The sequence below is a fragment of the Alosa pseudoharengus genome, unplaced genomic scaffold (assembly GCF_046254945.1).
Source record: "Alosa pseudoharengus isolate Yale_2024_CS ecotype anadromous, Long Island Sound unplaced genomic scaffold, YU_APseudo_1.1 YU_APseudo_1.1_scf_3, whole genome shotgun sequence".
NCBI classification, from domain to species: Eukaryota; Metazoa; Chordata; class Actinopteri; order Clupeiformes; family Clupeidae; genus Alosa; species Alosa pseudoharengus.
In genome coordinates this window covers 31539684-31558350 of record NW_027468718.1, presented here as the reverse complement: position 1 = coordinate 31558350, position 18667 = coordinate 31539684, and positions in this window count along the sequence as shown.

The following is an 18667-nucleotide window of genomic DNA, read 5'->3' as shown; positions in this document are numbered from 1 at the left end:
TCGAGCCTAGATAATGATAAATTAATAATGGTGTTGGAATCTTGGATAGGCTCAGTCACTAAATATTCCTATGATCGTTTAGAACCTGTAGTCCTAGTTTTAACTACTGATTGGAGACCATATGCTTACTAGGCTTAGGATAAATGTATATTATGTTCTATGAAAATTGACATGGTTAGATTAGATTCAACTTTATTGTCATTGTGCAGAGCACAAGTACAAATACAACCAAATACAGTTTGCATCTAACCAGAAGTGCCAAAAAGGCAGAAAAGTGCAATGTGATATATAAAGTATAGACAGGTGGTGCATAGACAGGACAATAAATATAGTGCAGTGTAGACAGTAGTATACAGTTGGTTTGCAGAAGGTGGTTTAGAGTAATATAAATGAAATATAAATATGTGCAGTATCTTATCAGTTACCTTACAGTAAGAGCAGAATAAATATGGATATGTAATATGAACAATGTTGAACATGTTATGTAAGTGCTTTGGGTTTCACTCTGTTCTAAAAGCGCTATATAAATGAATACTTTACTTTATGATTGCCCTTCATTTCACTGGAAGTTTTTCATGCCTTTATGCAGCATTTTTCCAATGTTGCCCTTGTTATGTGTTTTCACTGTGACACTGAAAATTGAATACTGTTACGACACACAAGAAGTTCATGATATTTTAAATGCACAGATACTGTTTTTTTACCATTACTTTTCATCCATTGTAGTTATGAAGTTGTGTGTTGAATCACAACCACAAAATGACAGTTCACATAGCACAAATGTTTCAATGCTCAAATGGTTGAAGGATCTGCGCCAGCTGTACCAACATACACACACACACACACACACACACACACACACACACACACACTCACACTCACACACACACACAGTGTTACTGTAGGTGCTGCTGAGATAGTAGCAAAGTATATACTGTTCAAATGCATGTCTATATTCCCTGAGTGCACTGACATTTCAAGACCTACTTTATTCCATCAACCCCCTATGATAATACAAGCATGTCAACTGCTCCATCTAGGAGCCCAACAGCGAGGCAGAGGCGCGGTACAACAACGCCCATAGCCGGACCCACGTTGTTGTGGAGAGGGCCCTGGGCATGTGGAAAGGTGTGTGAGCAAATCCGCTGATGGCTTGAAGCTCCATCCTGCAAAGGCGTGCAGTGTAGTTTTGGTGGCGGCGCTTCTGCAACATGGCCCTTCAGGATCACATCCCACTGCCGGCTGATGAGGAGCTGTTAGTGGAGGAGGTGGAAGAGGGTTCCAGTGGCTGCTGCACACCTTCCTGCTGGCCTGGAAGCACACTGGGAATTAGTTGCACATATGTTTGGCCCCTAAACACCCAAACCCCACAATTCCCTGCCACATTACCTGTTTTTTCCCCTTTTGTTTATGTTTTTTACATTTCTTTTAGTTTGGTGGGGGTGAGGGGGTAAATGTACTTAACTTTCCCACCATCACTTTCTCCCCATGATCCCTCCCACACACACACACATGTTCCCTATGAGCCATGACATCAAAATACATACACAGATTGAAAGGTCACAAAGCAAAGGCAACTTACCATTTTTCCGCCTCCCATGACAGGCCTACCCATACCTGGGCCATGAAGGACAAGTTAAATCAGTGAAAATCATGTCACATTTTGACACTGACCACAGCACTCTGCATGCTCACTTAAGTCCCAGAGGTCTTAAAGTTCTCCAAGCGAGAGGCTACTCAACAGCAGCATTCTCCAATGTCATTGTACCAACATAATTCAGCTATGTGTTCAAATATCAAGATCATATAATAACTGAGGGTAGTCTAACTTATACACCCGCTAAACATAGCTTGTGATCAGACAAGATACAACACAAACCCCACTCCACAGGCATAGGCTACTCACCTCACACCCATCGACTCAGTCTTGAACCCCTGACCTCCCTCATGTAAAGCACACACGCTACAGTCTCTGCCACAGCACAGTCACTTCACCACATCATAATGGGCTGTAGAGTCCATATACCGTATGATTAGCAGATGCTTCATCCAAACACACTTAACATACGACTACAATGTAACGTTATCCTTTTATAACAATTACAATGCTAGCCTCACATAACAATACCGTTGGCATTCAAAAGCTTTATCACCAGATAACTTAACGGGTGTTCGAAAGAATCTGTGCTGACACATTAGCATTAGGCTACATGTAAATTCACGAATAATAACAACACAGATGATTGCGGTCATCATAGCACTTCACCACAGGCCGCTCTGTTGTAGGCTAACTCCACAACACTTCACTTTCCACTGTACCACATAACGTTGTCCAGTAATGTGCAATTGTAGCTTCCAGCAATGCTATGGTATGGTATCCCACAGCAATGTTATGGGATCGTTTAATGGCTACCTCTCATCCATCTGTCCTCTGCGTGTTCCGTCATCAGGGTTACGTCGTCTACTATGGTTCTTACTACTTAAAGGAACCGTATGTAAGAAAAATATTTCAATTAATCATAAAATGGCCCTGATATGTCACTAAACATTAAGAAATCATGTTAATTTCAAATACTTATATCACTGACAACAGTAGTCCGGCCAGGATATTGTCATTTAAAAAGTGAAGTTGCAGCCCTCAACTGATGTTGATGTTGTGTTTTGTCATGTCATGTTGTGTTTTGGCCTGATGCGCCACCCTCCACCTATCTACTAATCACGAAGTCAGTAGTGTTTCGCCATCAGGGTTGGCAACCTCGAGTCGGGGGGAGGGGGAGGGGATACACCGCTCTTCAGTATTTTGAAAGTGATTGCAGTACCAGTTTTGGCCACAATCTTACATATGGTTCCTTTAATACAGGGGGTAGTTTCTAGAAAGCATCGTTTGCTAACTTGCGTCGCAACCTTGGTAGTACGCTCCATCGTTCTTGGATTTGGTGTTTCTAGAAAAGGTAGTTCGAAACTCTCAATCGCAAAAAAGGACGCAAAGTTTGGTCGTTTGAACTACTGCCCCTAGGCAGTCGCACTAGGGAGCAGTGTCTTAATCAAAATTAAGCTACAGGATAGATCAATCATTGAGTCACGAGATAAACATCCACTTCGCAAATTTTGGTTAGGCGGTTGTGATTTTTGGTTAGGCGCTCCGGACACCAACAGGAACTACCAAGGAACGACACAAGTGCGACTGCCTAGGGGCAGTAGTTCAAACGACCAAACTTTGCGTCCTTGTTTGCGATTGAGAGTTCGAACTACCCTTTCTAGAAACACCAAATCCAAGAACAATGGAGCGTACTACCAAGGTTGCGACGCAAGTTAGCAAACAACGCTTTCTGGAAACGACCCCCTGGCTGGTAGCCTACCATAAAGTTTGTGCATGCTCTCTCTCCAACGCAAACCAGATGTGGGGTTCTATAGCCAAGTAATTCTGGTACATAACGTTGAAAACAGATAAATGTGTTTATTCGAAGCACACATACAAATACTGTTTGCTTACTTGACTAGCCTACTTCAAGTATTAACCTACGCACAATAGATTTGTCTTCTTTAGCCTACATAATGCATAGGATACACTTTGTAAACAAAAAGCAGCTGTGACAGGCAGCGGCCGCATATATTCTGCGTCATATCTCGCATCTTGTGAACTCTACAAGCCCCCACCCCTCACTCGACAACCACACGGAGATTTTGTAATGTGCGTGTATGTCGTTCACACATACGTCCGTATAAGGTCCAGTAATACCTAGCGTTCATGAGCTTCGGAAAAACCTTTCTCCGAGTGAAAACATCATCATTCCGCGTCATTCACGTCACTTAACGTGTGAGTCAGAGGTCGGAAACTGGAGCTAGATTTTGCTAACAGAGTTGCCCAGTTAGGGGCTCGTCATCACTTTTGTCGTCACATTGTAGTTCGTTTGTAGTCCATGTGGCCTTGCATGTCCAACAGTTTGAATGTGAACTTGGGAATTTGCCCTTTTTATCACTGGAAAAGCTGCATATCTTTCTTTCACGAGCATCTTACACTATATTTTAAGCAAATACAGTTGTTTGTTTAGGATTAGTGAGTGTATGTTTTAACCGTTGTTGTGGCATCCGTGTTTGTCACACATTCGATGGCAAAGCACTTGAACACTTGCTGTCGGAAAAACAAAGTAGCCATGGGGGCGGTCCTTGTCATTCCGAGGTGCTCTGAATGCACCCTTAGGTCCGCAGGTTAGCATCATATCTGAATCATCCGAAGGGTAGGACCTCCGTTTGACAAACCTCCGTATGTACTCCGGAGGTTATATCTGAAAGCGCTAAATTGTTGACTGTTCTACATGGTGGCGAACGATCTGAATAGTGTTCACTTGTAATTAAAGCGTTTAATGAAAACTAAGAGCATAAGAAGGGAAACTAAATAATTTTACACGTCTCTCTCTCTCGTATGAGAGAGCATCGTCCCGACCCAGATAGGATGATGATGCTTTACAGTGATGACGTGAAATAAAGGTCTGCAAGGAGATGAATGCGTCAGTTGGGAGCAAAATGCGTAAAGGAAAACAGCACATTCAGAATGATTTTTACCCGTGGTCTTATTACAACTGATCCCAGATGAAGCTTGCCACAGTCTGGCTTACGCTCTCTACGCAGTAAGTATTTCTCGTGGGAGGAGGTAATGAGGGAAAGCACTGCGTTCGGGCACAGTGATATAACCCCCCATGTCCTAGCTGGCTGCCGAAAATGAACCCCAGTCTGTCATAGTCCCTGTTTTCTGTACAAGGCTAGTTCATTCCAGTACATCTATGGCGTAGTTTGTCCTTGATGTAAACGAACGCCATAATTGGAAGTGAAAAATCAAACTTTCCTACACATTGATACATGAAATCGGGAGCAGTTGCTTGAAGGCTATTGATGATCATTAATCAATTCAGGCACTCGTAAATAAAACAATACATCTGGGTTGATAAAGCAGATGTTTGTGAGTAAGTCCACCTTTATGACCCACTCACCCCCACTAACTCCCCCCCCCCCAAAAAAAACAATTATCCAGTGGCCACCCACTGACCCATGAAACTAAACCACTCACACCGTCCTCACCAGTGCTCAGCAAGGTCAATTACAAGACCGCTCGGATTGGGTCAATTATGCCAACAAACCACTTATTTGACTGGTGTCTTACTGGAAATGGAATCAAATTAAGGGATGACATCCCGTTGCCGACTCCCGTCGGCCATGAATAACTCAATTGAATCATCTCACCTGGGAGTGACTGGTCTCATTCTTCCTTGAACCCCCCTCCCCACCTTCCCTTCCATCAGTCTTGTCTGTACGTACTACACTGAACACTTGCCTCTTAATAAAGCTTACATTTATCTGCATACAGTTTGCCTCTGGCTGCTCAGCAGGAGATGACTTGGGAGGTATGACCTCATCCACACATCAGGTAGTTGAATATTTTGAGTCACTTCTAGAGCTTGTCTCCCCGGGTGTCATAGCAATTAAATCATATGTCAACTTATCCAGCATATGCTGCTGTCATCGTTATTATACTTTGTGTCATCATTTTGTCCTTCACATCATTTAAAAACATAAATAAGACCTTTCAGTTGGTCTTATATGTAACAACAAAAAAAGAAAGATGAAAAGTCTCAAGACTCCTTTAATAAATTACCTTTACGTGTCCTAAAATGACAGAACTGTCCACTCAATTAAGACATTTTGATTTGAGAATTTGCCTTCTGAATGAGAATAAGAACGAGACTTTTTTCCCTGACACCAAAGAGCGCCCGACTAAAACCAACAGTGAAGAATTGCTCAGGACTGAGCATGCCGAAAACTTCTGTCTGAGGCAGTATGTGAAACATGTTTCTTGGAAGGAAATGTCACCCTTATTATATATTATTACATATTAATTAGCTTTATGCCATGCCAGAAGCTGATCTCTTTTAGCAAATTTGGTAACAGAAAAACAATCTGAGTAATCGTTTTAAGCAGATTGGCCCCCAGTATGTGGACCTGCCCACCATATGCAGATGCTCTTTTTAGCTTTATTTTTAGGACGTGAACTCTGAGAAATATCAGCTAAGAATTTGTACATATGCCATCCAGTGCTATTAGTCATGCATCCTGCTATAGCCTTTTTAGACTGTGGGGAGAGCCTGCTTTATATAATAGGAAATGAAAAAGTGACAAGACAAAGATGTCCATACAAGTATACTCATACACATACACATGCTCTGCTTTCTCTCTCTCTCTCTCTCTCTCTCTCTCTCTCTCTCTCTCTCACACACACACAGGGACATGGACAGGCTGTATGACCCACCAATTCCACAATTGAGTGTTTTTGTACATTATACTGCCTTGTCAGTCCATGAAAAAGAAACCGTATCAAACTTGAAACACACACACACTTCACACACAGATACACATACAGTAAGCACACATGCAGATACACATCTGTCCGTCCTTCTTCAGATTAGGCTTGTCTTATTAAGTGTGCAGAGAAATGACTGGGGGTGGGGGGTGGGCACCAGTTTGTTTTACCCATAAACAATCCTAGTGTGAAATGCAAATCAAAGCTCTATGCAACAAAAAAAACGCAATAAGGTGTGCTCTACCCAGTGAATACTAAAACACAATATAACACACACACACACATGCACACACACACACACACTCAGGAACGTACATATGTACACACAGACCCACATAGTATAGTCCATCTGCTACTTTCAGGCATCTCTTTGTGCTCTTTATGGGAGCGTGCCTCTGTATATGAGCTCTTGATTTACTTCCTGTGGCTACATAGTTTACGAGTTCATTAAACGCCCATCAGACTCTTACTCACAAGACTTTAAATGGCCCCCATACCCAAGCTGCAGATGAGTATGTTTTAGAGGCTCCACTGTAGATGGTGCTGGATATTAGAGCAGTGTGTATATATACAGTTTATTTATTTATTTTTACTACTGGGTCTTCAATTAGATACTATTTGGCTTCATGTTGTTGGCATTAGTGTTTACTGCGAAGTTGGAAATCAACAAGGACAGTTATTACCCCCATGGTCACGCGTCAGGACAGGCAAGGTTGATAGGAAATAAAGAGGCTGATTGGTCCTCGATCATGCTTTATCTACCAGAAAGTTGTTATTTAAAGAGAAGAGGGTATTTGTTAAGTGCTCTTATAAAATAAATTCAGTATCTTTTAACTTAAAAGTTAAATTGGGGATGGATGAAGTAATGACAGTGAATGACGTCTGCTTATTAAGTACAGCATCTGATATAGATGTACAGATATTCAGCTGTCAAAAGCCCTGGGTCAGCTGTGTTAATTTCTGTATTATAGAGATTTGAGTTAAAAACAAATGCATTATGAACCTAATTCTTTATAAATGCATGTATTATTATTATTCTTGCTATTATTATTATTATTATTATTATTATTATTGTAAAAGAGTTTTTGTGGTAATTTAATGATTTAAGTGGTCTTCATGTATATCTCCCCATCTCCTTTCTTCCTAGAGACTTATATCTGATCATATAGCAGTGGTCTAGTTAGCCCGGTTGGAAGCTGAGTAACTGCATCCACACGTCCAAAACACACCACACTAATGTTAACGCAACACATGTTGCATAACATTAGAAGATTAGAATATTCAATCTGATGATCCGGGGCTGACTGAGAGTGTGTGTGTGTGTGTGTGTGTGTGTGTGTGCGCGAGTGTATATGTATCTGTGTGTGTGTGTGTGTAAAAGAGTGGGATCAGATTTGCCCGTTCTCAGTACCCCGTTAGGCCCCTATCACAACTGAGCAGTAGCCTTTTGAGGAATTAAAATCCTTACTAAACCCCTGCCCGGATTAAGCCCTTGTACGGCTGCACGGTGTCAGAAGCGTATTGTTTTCCTCATAATGATGTGGAGCTTTAGTGACGTTGGAAGCCGGATGTTGTTGTTGTTTATTTAAACTTCATTGACTTATTTGCTCTCCGTTTGTCATGTCAGGTGCTAATCTGATCATTTTTTTCCATGTGTTTATTTCAGCACAGGGTTAAGCTGAGGAAAAATAAGGGGATGGAATTTAGAGCAGTGGTGTTGAATGATCTCTTGTAAGCCTGGGCCTACACCACAGCTCATCCACGCTTTCTTAGGCAGAGACAATAGATTGGGTGGAGGCTGCTGGACAGAGGTACCCTGCTAAAAAGTTGAAGCTAACAAATGGGTAACCCAGCACAGAGCCTATGTTTTAAGAAATATTATATTATGATTTATGTATTATATGATCCGTTTCATATTTCTATGCAAATGACTTCTGTAAGAACATGAAATTGGCCTGGCTGACCTCATCCTACAGGGTTCCACTCTGAGCCCTCTGTCTCTGACCAGAGCACTGATAACCGCACTCTCTATCACTTCAACTAACTTCAAATAGGGGAAACAGGGAGTGAAACATACAGTCTCTCTCTCTCTCTCTCTTGGTCTCGCTCTCTGTCTCTCTCTCTCTCTCTCTGTCTCTCTCTCTCTCTCTCTTGGTCTCGCTCTCTGTCTCTCTCTCTCTCTCTGTCTCTCTCTCTCTCTCTTGGCCTCGCTCTCTGTCTCTCTCTCTCTCTCTCTTGGTCTCGCTCTCTCTCTCTGCTTTTCTCTCTCTCTCTCTCTCTCTCTCTTGGTCTCGCTCTCTCTCTCTCTCTCTTGGTCTCGCTCTCTGAAAGACATTAGAAATGTATTTAGAAATGGCACTTCTGCTACATTAATGATTTAATACATTTTGAATACACTGAAATCTAAACCTTCTTCTATTAAATCACAGCCTTAAGGCAAACGTTCTATTCCAGCACAGATAATAGCGGTGTGTATACAATATGAAACTATGTTGTGCTTAAAATCCTCAACAGAACAGCAATAGGCTCCACCATCTTGGTTTGGTGATTTTGTGTTATTGTAATAGCATTGATGAAAACTCAAGCTAATGGTACTGATGAGGCCGAATGGGGTGAGTGTGGTTGCAGGCAGAAGAACAGGAGGGAGATCGGAGGAAGAGTGAACCACCCGCGTGTGACTTTAATGTGATGAATTCCGGTTGTCGCTTTCACTCGAACGAAAAAGTAGATCAACTCCTTGTGGGAGAACGCGGTTCCCCTCGCTCATATTCCGTTTGAAAGACCCTTGTTCCTGAGAGCTCATGGAGGTTACCAGGGGTAGATGGTGGAAAGATGTTTGAGCCATTTCCACCGTTATGTACCACATCCAAATCCCCCGGATTATGGATCAGCTGGGCTGTGGCCCTGTTAGCTGGCCCCAGTAGTATGTATGAGGACACCTAACAAAAAGCCATTCCAGCAGGTCAGTGGGACAGCACTCCCAGGGTGCAATCTGTCTCTCGCTGTATACCTCTGCATTACCATACAATACATATGAATGCCATGAGGCACAGGTGATAGGAAATCTGACGCAGGTTATTACTCCAAGGCATCTCGCCCCGACAACAATAACAAAAACAAAAACACTGCTGTTGTTTGTTCTCTCTCCCTGTGCTTATTATTTTCTACCTTGCCTAACCATATTTTCCTTGAAAGAGAGAGAAAAACGTGTCACTACAAAGCAATGCTTTTTATTACACTTATGAATTTGATTGAATTACATTGCTCCTTAGCCGAGGGAGAGGGGGGCTCCGCCTTCACCACCCCCTCCACCTCTGTCGGAATATTCACTCGTCGTCCGTATTAATATTCATGAGGCGCGAACGCGGGGGTCCGCAAGATATGTTGGTTTTAATCAACGCCACTGAGATGATGAATGCCATTAGGCTTCATTTGCATCGTTTAGGAGTGAACGGCGGATGGAACGCTGTAAGGGACGAGGTACGCAAAGAGAGAGGGAAAGAGAGAGAGAGAGAGAATCCTGGGCGAATGGGATATAATTGAATTCCGTTGCGTGGAGAGGAAGGCAGCCTGTACGGGCCTAGAGTAGAAGAGAGTTCAAATGGGGCCAAGCCACTCTTCAGGCTGTATCATTACCAGTCATCCTCAGAGGCATGTGTATGTCTCTCTCTCTCTCTCTGAGTGTGTGTGTGTGTGTGTGTGCCTGAGCGTATGTTTTTGTACTTTCTTGCATTCATTTCATCTAGTGATTTAAAAAAATCCATATGACTATCAGTATTATGAAAACAACTGCTGATATGCCCACCATATTTTGTAAACGGTCTCCTCCTGTTCCTCTGAGACCATCACTGACCATTTGGTGAAGTACTGAACTGGTGTGTGAGCTTTCTTTTTACAGTGTGACAAATCTTTCTGCACACCATGCAAACCGGCTTAACAGCGCTGTCCTGGTTTGGGAAGGGGAGGGACATTGGTCACTAGATTACATGCTTGTCCAAATTGGTGCCTTCTCTTCCTTCCTGTTATAGCGATCGAAAGGTCTCAGGCCATCTGTCCCTCGCTAAATGTGGCTGGTGTATGAGTGTGTCTTTCTGTCCATCTGCCTCTCTATCGACTGTAAGTGTATCCATTTAACTGCCTATCAATCAGCCTATCTGCCTGTCTATCCATCTGTCCATACACTGTATCTGTCTGTCTGTATCTGTTTGTCTGTCTGCCTGTCTTTCTTTCTGTCTATCAGCTTCTACTACTTTCCATCCATCCATCTATCTATCTGTCTATCCATCCACCCTTCAGTCCATCCCTGGGCCTGCTCCCTCTCTGGCCTTGGGCCCAGGTCACAGGTTGGCCCAGCAGGCCAGCTCCTGGCTCCTGCTGTCAGGCCTGGGCTGCTTACAATAGAGAGAGCAGCTGCTCTGGTCAGTGCCCTCTGCCCCCTGGGCTGTATGCTTGCCCGGTAGACTCTGAGGTAAGCCAGGCACCTTTGACTCCTAATCACATATCCAATAAGCCTCTCTCTTTCTCTCTTTCTTTCTCTCTCTCTCTCTCTCTTCTCTCTTTCTCTCTCTCTCTCTCTCTCTCTCTTTTTCTCTCTCTCTGTCTTTTTCTTTCTTTCTCTCTCTGTCAATCTCTCTCTGTCTCTTTCTTTCTTTCTCTCTGTTTCTCTCTTTTTTCTGTCCCTTTTCTCTTTTTCTCTCAGTTTGATTTAACAAAGAGCGAGGCAATGACTCACGCCTGCCCTTGCTGTGCCCCCTGAAACTCCCTGTCCCCATCGCAGAGCTGCCCCGTCTGCCGTCACCACCCGCCGTCACCAAGTTCCCCTTTTCTCCCTCCGCTTCCCTCAAACCCAAACGTGTTTTTCTCGCTCTCCTCTTCATTTCTGTTTTCTGAGGGTGCTTACTCTGCAGAAAATATGACCAACATGGACAGAAGCTAACGCTGCATAATCCAGCGAGTGTTTACGGGGGGACGGTGGCTTTCCTCTGCTTTACGATGTTTTTCTTGTTTTCGAGCCTCTGATTTATGGACACTGGCATATGGCTGTAGGACATTGGGAAGCGCCTAAATATACATCCTTCAAGTCTCCAACCCACCCTTTCAAACCAGCATTGTCATTTGCTTCCTCCAGAGCCTGCTGCATTGTGTCGGGCTGGGCCCTGTCAATCACTCACTCCAGAGAGCAAGACGAACTAGCTCAACTTAACTGGCCCTCTCCACTCCATGCATTTACTGGCAGTAAAATGTGGTTGTGTATTTCATCCATGTTTTTCTTCCAGTTAAGGAAGGAAACAAGGCCAGGATAGAAATGGGGAAAGATAACATGTTTGCATGTGCATTAATGTATTTAGGTTAGGCTTTAATCCTTATGACTACAGCATTGTTTACTGCTGAGACGTAAGTGGTAGTTGTAAACAATGTGGTTACTGTGGTTACTGGTATATTTCTTATTTGTCTTATTTTTTCTCTTTTTGTCTGTTTGTGTGTTTGTTTGTCTGTCTGTGTTATTGTTTGCTTGTTTATTTGTTTCTGAGCGTATTAGTATAAGGCACAGATGATGGCATATGCAATGGCATAGATATTCAACTTCCCTTTGTGATGAGCCGCTGTCTATTCCGCTTGGTTTCCACGCTGGCATCTCGTACAGTCTTGAGTCTTTGTACAGTTTTGAAGAGATCACCTGAGCTGAACTGACATGACTAAGAGTTTGTGGGCTCTCTGCTGCTTTGGTCGTAACACTGTAACAGTGAAGAACACCAATCCTGGCTTAGTCACTTCAGCACGATGAACTCACAGTGGCCTGAAACTTTTATTGACTCTGCCAATAGCAGCTGGCAATGTTCGTTTCGTATGTGTGGAGGAGGTTTTTTTTTTGACCACCTACTCTCTTCCTCTCACCTGTCTCCGTCCCATCCCCCTCTCTGTCTCTCTCTGTCTCTCTCTCTCTCTCTCTCTATCTGTGTCTCTATTGGTCTCACGTCCTCCTCCTCCGCGAGGCGAGGGGGAAGCGAAGAGAAGAGAGGAGAGGCTGGGTCGTGCGGTGCCCACATGCAGCAGTCCCGGGCCACATTGCTCAGTGCAGGCGAGGTGCGGGAGAGGCTCTGACTCATCCTCTCAGTCTGGCAGCAGATGTCTACGTCGCCATCCACCACACTGCACATACTCCTCATAACTCTGCTAGTGCTGCTGTGCTCTCTCTCTCTCTCTCTCTCTCTCTCTCTCTCTCTCTTCTCCTTGGCACTGTCGGTGTCTCTCGGTCTCTTAACACTCTCGATGCTTTATGGTTTCCCCTTGTTTCCCTCGCTGGCTCTTTCTCTGGAACACACTCTGAAGCACCCCCGGGTAGTGCTTGACGTCAGCCATTAACAAACTCTGTTTGTGTTGGGTTATGTATTGTGTATATGTATGTGTATTACAGAAAGAGAGCGTGGAGGAGGGGGCGGGGGGTGGTTGTTCAGTTGTCCAGTTCCAAGAATGTGTACGAGCAAGAGGGAAACATATTCAGACTGTTTTCAGGCTCAATACTTGCTCAACGACTTAGCCATCACCCTTGAAAGTAATGTGTCTTACACATGCCTTGTAAAGCCCCTTATCCGAAGCCCTCTCTTCCAACCCAGCACACAAGGTCACACGCTTTCAGGTTTCATTTTCCTGCAGGGACAGGCAGGCTTGCACACTTTGCACCCAGCCGTTTAATTGCAAGTGAAGCAGATTGATTCTGTTTGACCCAGGTCTTAATTTCGCTGTGAGCACCGCGTGGGTGAGGTTAAGCCAACAGCAGACGGTCCCCTTCTCTCCTTTTTATCCACCCCTCCACTCATCCATCCATCCGTCCCCACAACCCCCCTCTTTTTTCCCCCCTCCCTGAGGTCACTGGCAGCAGCAGAAATCCATAAATCACCGTCCATTTGCATGCGATGTCGACAGAGGACAATGCATAATCATGAAAAATGACTGACGCCCTGATCAAGGAGGGCCATGGAGGGCCGATTCGCGTTTGTTTCCCTCCCCAGAAGGCAGAACGGCGCGGCGCTCGCTTGTCATGTGGTGGCGTTGAGGAAACGAGGGAGGAAGGGTCGTTTCACTTGCTGCGAGCTCTGAAAAGTCCCTCTGTTGAAATAGATATGTCTCCGGGCCTGGCTTTGACTGGGCGCAACACCGCAGAAGCAATTTATCCAGGTGTCCAGGTGGGATGGAGCGAGGGATAGAGGTAGAATAAAGAAAAAAGGGAGAATGGGTGACACATGGCATTAGGGGATCGATGGAGAGAGATGAGGGCGACACAGACGGAAAGATTTAAAGAGAGGAATGAGATGTGTGTCTCTGTGTGATGAGTGTTTGACTGTAAGTGTGTGTGTGTGCGCGATGGGGGGGGGGGGGGGGTGGTATTCATGCCTCTACCGGGGATGAGTCGCACGGTGTCGAGGCATCCGCTAACGGCCCGATCTCTCCCCGTCTCTATTTCACGCTCCAGCTGCCTCTGTGGCGAATAAAAGGCTGGTTTGGACGCAGGCTGAGGAGTGGAGGAGGGGTGGAATGGGTCATATTGAAATGCATGCACGAGGGGAGAGAATGAGCTACAGTACCTGAGCGCCGCGTGGTATTTCCAGACATGCAGCCTCCCCGGGGCAGAAGCCGAGCGCCGCTCATCTTGACATTTTGTCAGCGTTGTCACACACGCAACACCAAGACCTGGTTGTGTGTGTGTGTGTGTGTGTGTCAGTCAGACATATTACACACACAACTATTTCTTGGTGTGTTATTTCAGTTTTCTTTTGAAGCTGTCTTATTCAGCCTCTTGTGTTGAAGAAGGCTTCTCCACCTTGTTCTTCATGATCACAAAAAGGTCGCTCCCAGCACTCTTGTGAACATCTCCAGCCCCCCCCCCCCATACTCTACTCCAGGTGAAATATGGAGCTGCATGGGCCTCCCATATGCAGTTTTGCTGACATTTCACATGTTGTTGGTGTAAGGCACAATTTCACCCTACCCATGATAATTACCTGGGTGGCTTCCCACAAAATGGGTCGGAGAGAGAGAGAGAGAGAGAGACAGAGAGAGAGAGAGAAAGAGAGAGAGAGAGAAAGAGAGAGAGAGAGAGAGAGAGAGAGAGGGCGATGCAGTGGTATTGATCATTTGGATACGGAGCTCTGGTGATTCAATGGGGTCACCTCTGAGCGTGGTTCTCAGAAAGCCTCTATTTGGTATCTCTCAACTTACCCGGCAGGTCCCAGGTCAGCCTGGAAGGTTCTGAGGAAGCCTCTGTTCGGTATCTCTCAACTTACCCGGCAGGTCCCAGGTCAGCCTGGAAGGTTCTGAGGAAGCCTCTGTTCGGTATCTCTCAACTTACCCGGCAGGTCCCAGGTCAGCCTGGAAGGTTCTGAGGAAGCCTCTGTTCGGTATCTCTCAACTTACCCGGCAGGTCCCAGGTCAGCCTGGAAGGTTCTGAGGAAGCCTCTGTTCGGTATCTCTCCACTTGCCCCAGCGGGTTAGTCTGGAAGCTTTACCTCCCTTATTGTTAATCCCTCCATTCTAACACTTTGAACTTTCACCTGATCCCAATTCTGGACCTGTCACCTGTCATATAAGCCCACTTAGATTTAGACTGGTCTCTGGTCAGCCAATAATGCCATTAATAAGCCAATAATGCAGTTGGGACAGAGTTCAGTTGTTTGTTGTGTTTGCATAGTGGAGGAGGATAGGAGGAGAAACACCAGTGACTCGGGCCCAGGGAGAGGTTCAGAGATCCACCAAACACCTATAAGAACCACAATCACTCCGGCATTAGTGGGCCACTAAGCAGGTTAAGGACTGGCAGAGGATCTTGGGGTTTGCTTTTAAGTCTCTTATGACATGACTTTGGTTGTGTATATATGACAGATGTCTTGAAGGAGGATAACTGATTAAGTTCAAGCTGAGAAGGAGGGGGGAAAACAAACAGCTCATGATTGAGTTTGTCCATCTTGCAAGGATTAACTGCGTAAGGAGATTCCGTAACAGTAGTGTTAGTTCAAAATATCCCAGGTAGGATTGCAGCAGCGTGTGGTTTTGCCTTGACAATTAGGAGATGTAGATTTTCCCCTCCAACTGATAACCTAGACATTTGATAACTAGGGCAGTGATCTTCAACTGGGGGTCTGCAGGGTACAGCAGGGGGGTCCACCAAATGATTTCATTTGAAGCATTTTTTTTCCTCTTCCAAAAATGAAAAATGTTCGATAGGTTACATAAACATAAACAGAACTTAGAAAAGATGCTTTCTGTTTGTTTATAAAATAACACAGGCTACCCATGAGTTCTCATGCAATAATGTGATCACCATGGGAACATACGCTTGCACCATTAAACTATCCTGTGTCTATGGTCAAAACATGTTACCTCCATCTGCCCCATAACAGGCTCTGTGCCACTCACCAGGGTCAGGCCTCTCACTAGGTAGGCTATGGGATATTTCATTTTCCCTCCTAATTAAGATGTGATGGCTAACTGTAAAGCTGAATATTTTCTAATTCGGATAAAACTTGCGCGATAGCTACGCTCATCTCATCTGTGGATGCCGTCATGTTGTTCGTTGGGTCACAGCTAAACCCCCCTCAAAACCAACGGTGATTGGCCATTTGTTTGGTGAACTGCTCCAAATTTTCTCTATCGGAAAGATGCCAGACTGATCTGCGAGTGGAAAATTGAAACTTGTGAGATCAGGATGGTCTCATAAGGCTACTACCGTTCACATATGGCTTTAGACAGCTTTAATGCTAGCCCAACACCAACAACATATTGCCTACCTTTTTCTTGTGGCTTGCCCATTTGAAATAACTCCTAGCTGTCTCCATCCTTTCTGTTTTCATTATTTAAAAAAAAAAGTGTTATGTCTATGATCTCGAGTCTCGAGTTAGTGAATTAGCTTATAACATTGTGTGCTGATAACCAGCATTGTAAAAGAAAACAACAAGTAGCCTGGCCTACAACTTCTGTAGCGTGCATGCGCATTCTCTCTCCTGCTCTCTCCTGAGTTCCATCGAGATCTGTAACACCGTACGCCTACACCACCTGCAGGTCATTAGGCCTTTTGAAGCCAACATCATGAGACTTTTAAATGTGTTTAATATTTAAATGTGTTAATAGAAAAAAAAAGTAATTTTGCTTGTTATTGTTGATTCCGATTATGGGAGGTGATCCACAAAAGCCATATGGTCGGAACATTTAGCTAGGATGCAATTCATGAAAATTGGGCACTTCTGGATAAGTTTTAGATTTTTGGCACGGTGTTAGGTATAGGCCTAAGGTTTTCAAAAATCCATGGATACAAGTTGGGGTGGCCCCCCTAGTGGCAGTTATCCATAAAATCCAAAATGGCCCCCGCCGAAAAGAGAAAAGGCTATATATCAGCTTCCTTTAGTCCATAGGTTCTCAAAGTGCGGCATTGGCCTGCGGAAACATGTATGGCGGCCCACGAAAACATTAACCTGACTCTCGCCAGATGAAATTCGTTCCGCTTAGCTCCGCCCAGCTTCACTCACATCCATCTGGGACCTCTTCCATTGAGAGTGATTTCTGCATGAGATTGTATGGTAGAGCCAATCAGGACGCAGGGCGGGAGTTTAATAGATGTGACATAGCGTAGAAGCGACTGTGAGACTGTTATCAGTGTCACGGGTTGGCTTCGATGTGAGTGGTTGAAGTAGCACGTCAATAGGTGACGGACAAGTGGCTTATTCAATCATATGCAAGCATTTTTTGATTAGGCCCAGCCTTCTGAAGCAACACTCCAATGGATTGGTCCCAGATGGATGAGTGGAGCTAGGCGGAACGAAATTCATCTAGTGAGAGTCAGGTTACGAAAACATCTGATAACATCTGTAAAAATGTTAAAACTGTACATTGCTTTGAAAGAATGAATCTCCGGAGTTTAGCAGTATCTATAGGCATAAGCGGTAGGCTAATTACAGGTGTGGTCAGGGATGGATTACTGCACGGGCCTACCAGGCCCAGGCCCAGAGGCCTAAGGGGTCAGTCAGGGGGCCCTGAAGCCCAAGCCTTTGCATGGAATCACTGCCTCAATATCAACAAATCAGTATGTAGGCTATGAATCTGATTGAATTAAAGTATATCGCACACTTGACCACTCCCAGAAGGCCATCAGTGGTTGTGTGAAGATAAGATGGAGATGGTAGAGCGAGAGCCAGAGCGGGAGCAGGGCCCCTCGAGAAAAAAAACGTTATGTCAGTGAGGAGAAAAGGCAGTTTCAAGATAAATGGACGAACTAGTACGGTGTCTTGTGTAATTCCGCTGGATTTTCTTGTAAAAATTTATTTTTTTTGCATATTTTGCTAGTATAGAGTCTAAGGAACAAGATTTATTTTGTCTTCAAATTTTCACGATCCATTTTCACACTTAGATGACATCATCATTTATATAATGCATTATTAAGACTGGGACTACTATCACTTGGGGGTCAAATGTGAGAAAACACTGGTAAAGAGGGTATTCTGCCTAATTTTTGGGTGCTGATTCTGAATATCATATTTACTTAGCTGATTTTTTAGTTTTAAACCTGCTAATTAGCATTTGCGGCCTAAAACTGGCCTCCATAGGCAACATAGAACAGGTGAATAGGGTAAAAAATTTAACTCCCTGATATTCTTATGAAACTTTACTTGATTTATTTACAAGACTTGATTATTTATGTAGAGACAATATTTTTTTGCATTACAAGTTTTCTGAAAATATATGTTTAGGGATGTAATTTAACAATATCTCATTAATTATGCACTAATTTGCATACATTTCAATTACAGACATCTGAATATTGGATAGTTAACATTGAATGTAGTCACGTTCAGGTTTGCCTTCAGAACTTTTTCTGGATTCAGAGCCTTAAAAAAGGCTTGTTCAAGCGCCAGTCCTAGGTTATGCCGATTTCAGTCGTCCCTTTATCTTAGAGACGGATGCAAGCCATGCAGGATTGGGGGCAGTTCTGTCACAGGAGAAGGATGGGTTACAGCGACCAATAGCCTTTGCTAGCCGGGGCTTGCGGCCAAGTGAAAGGAACATGTCAAATTATAGTGCCATGAAACTCAAACTCCTTGCAGTCAAGTGGGCAATCATGGAAAAAAAATGGCAGGTATCGCAACACGTTCACCATGTACACTGACAACAATCCCCTCCAATACCTGCAATCAACGAAACTGGGCGCTCTGGAACATTGCTGGGTTTCTCAGCTTGCCCTTGTCTCGAGCTGATCTGATGCCAACATCCAAGACTCTTGGATGACAGAATCTTGTATGGTGGACACCATCCCTGGTCGAACCAAAAGAG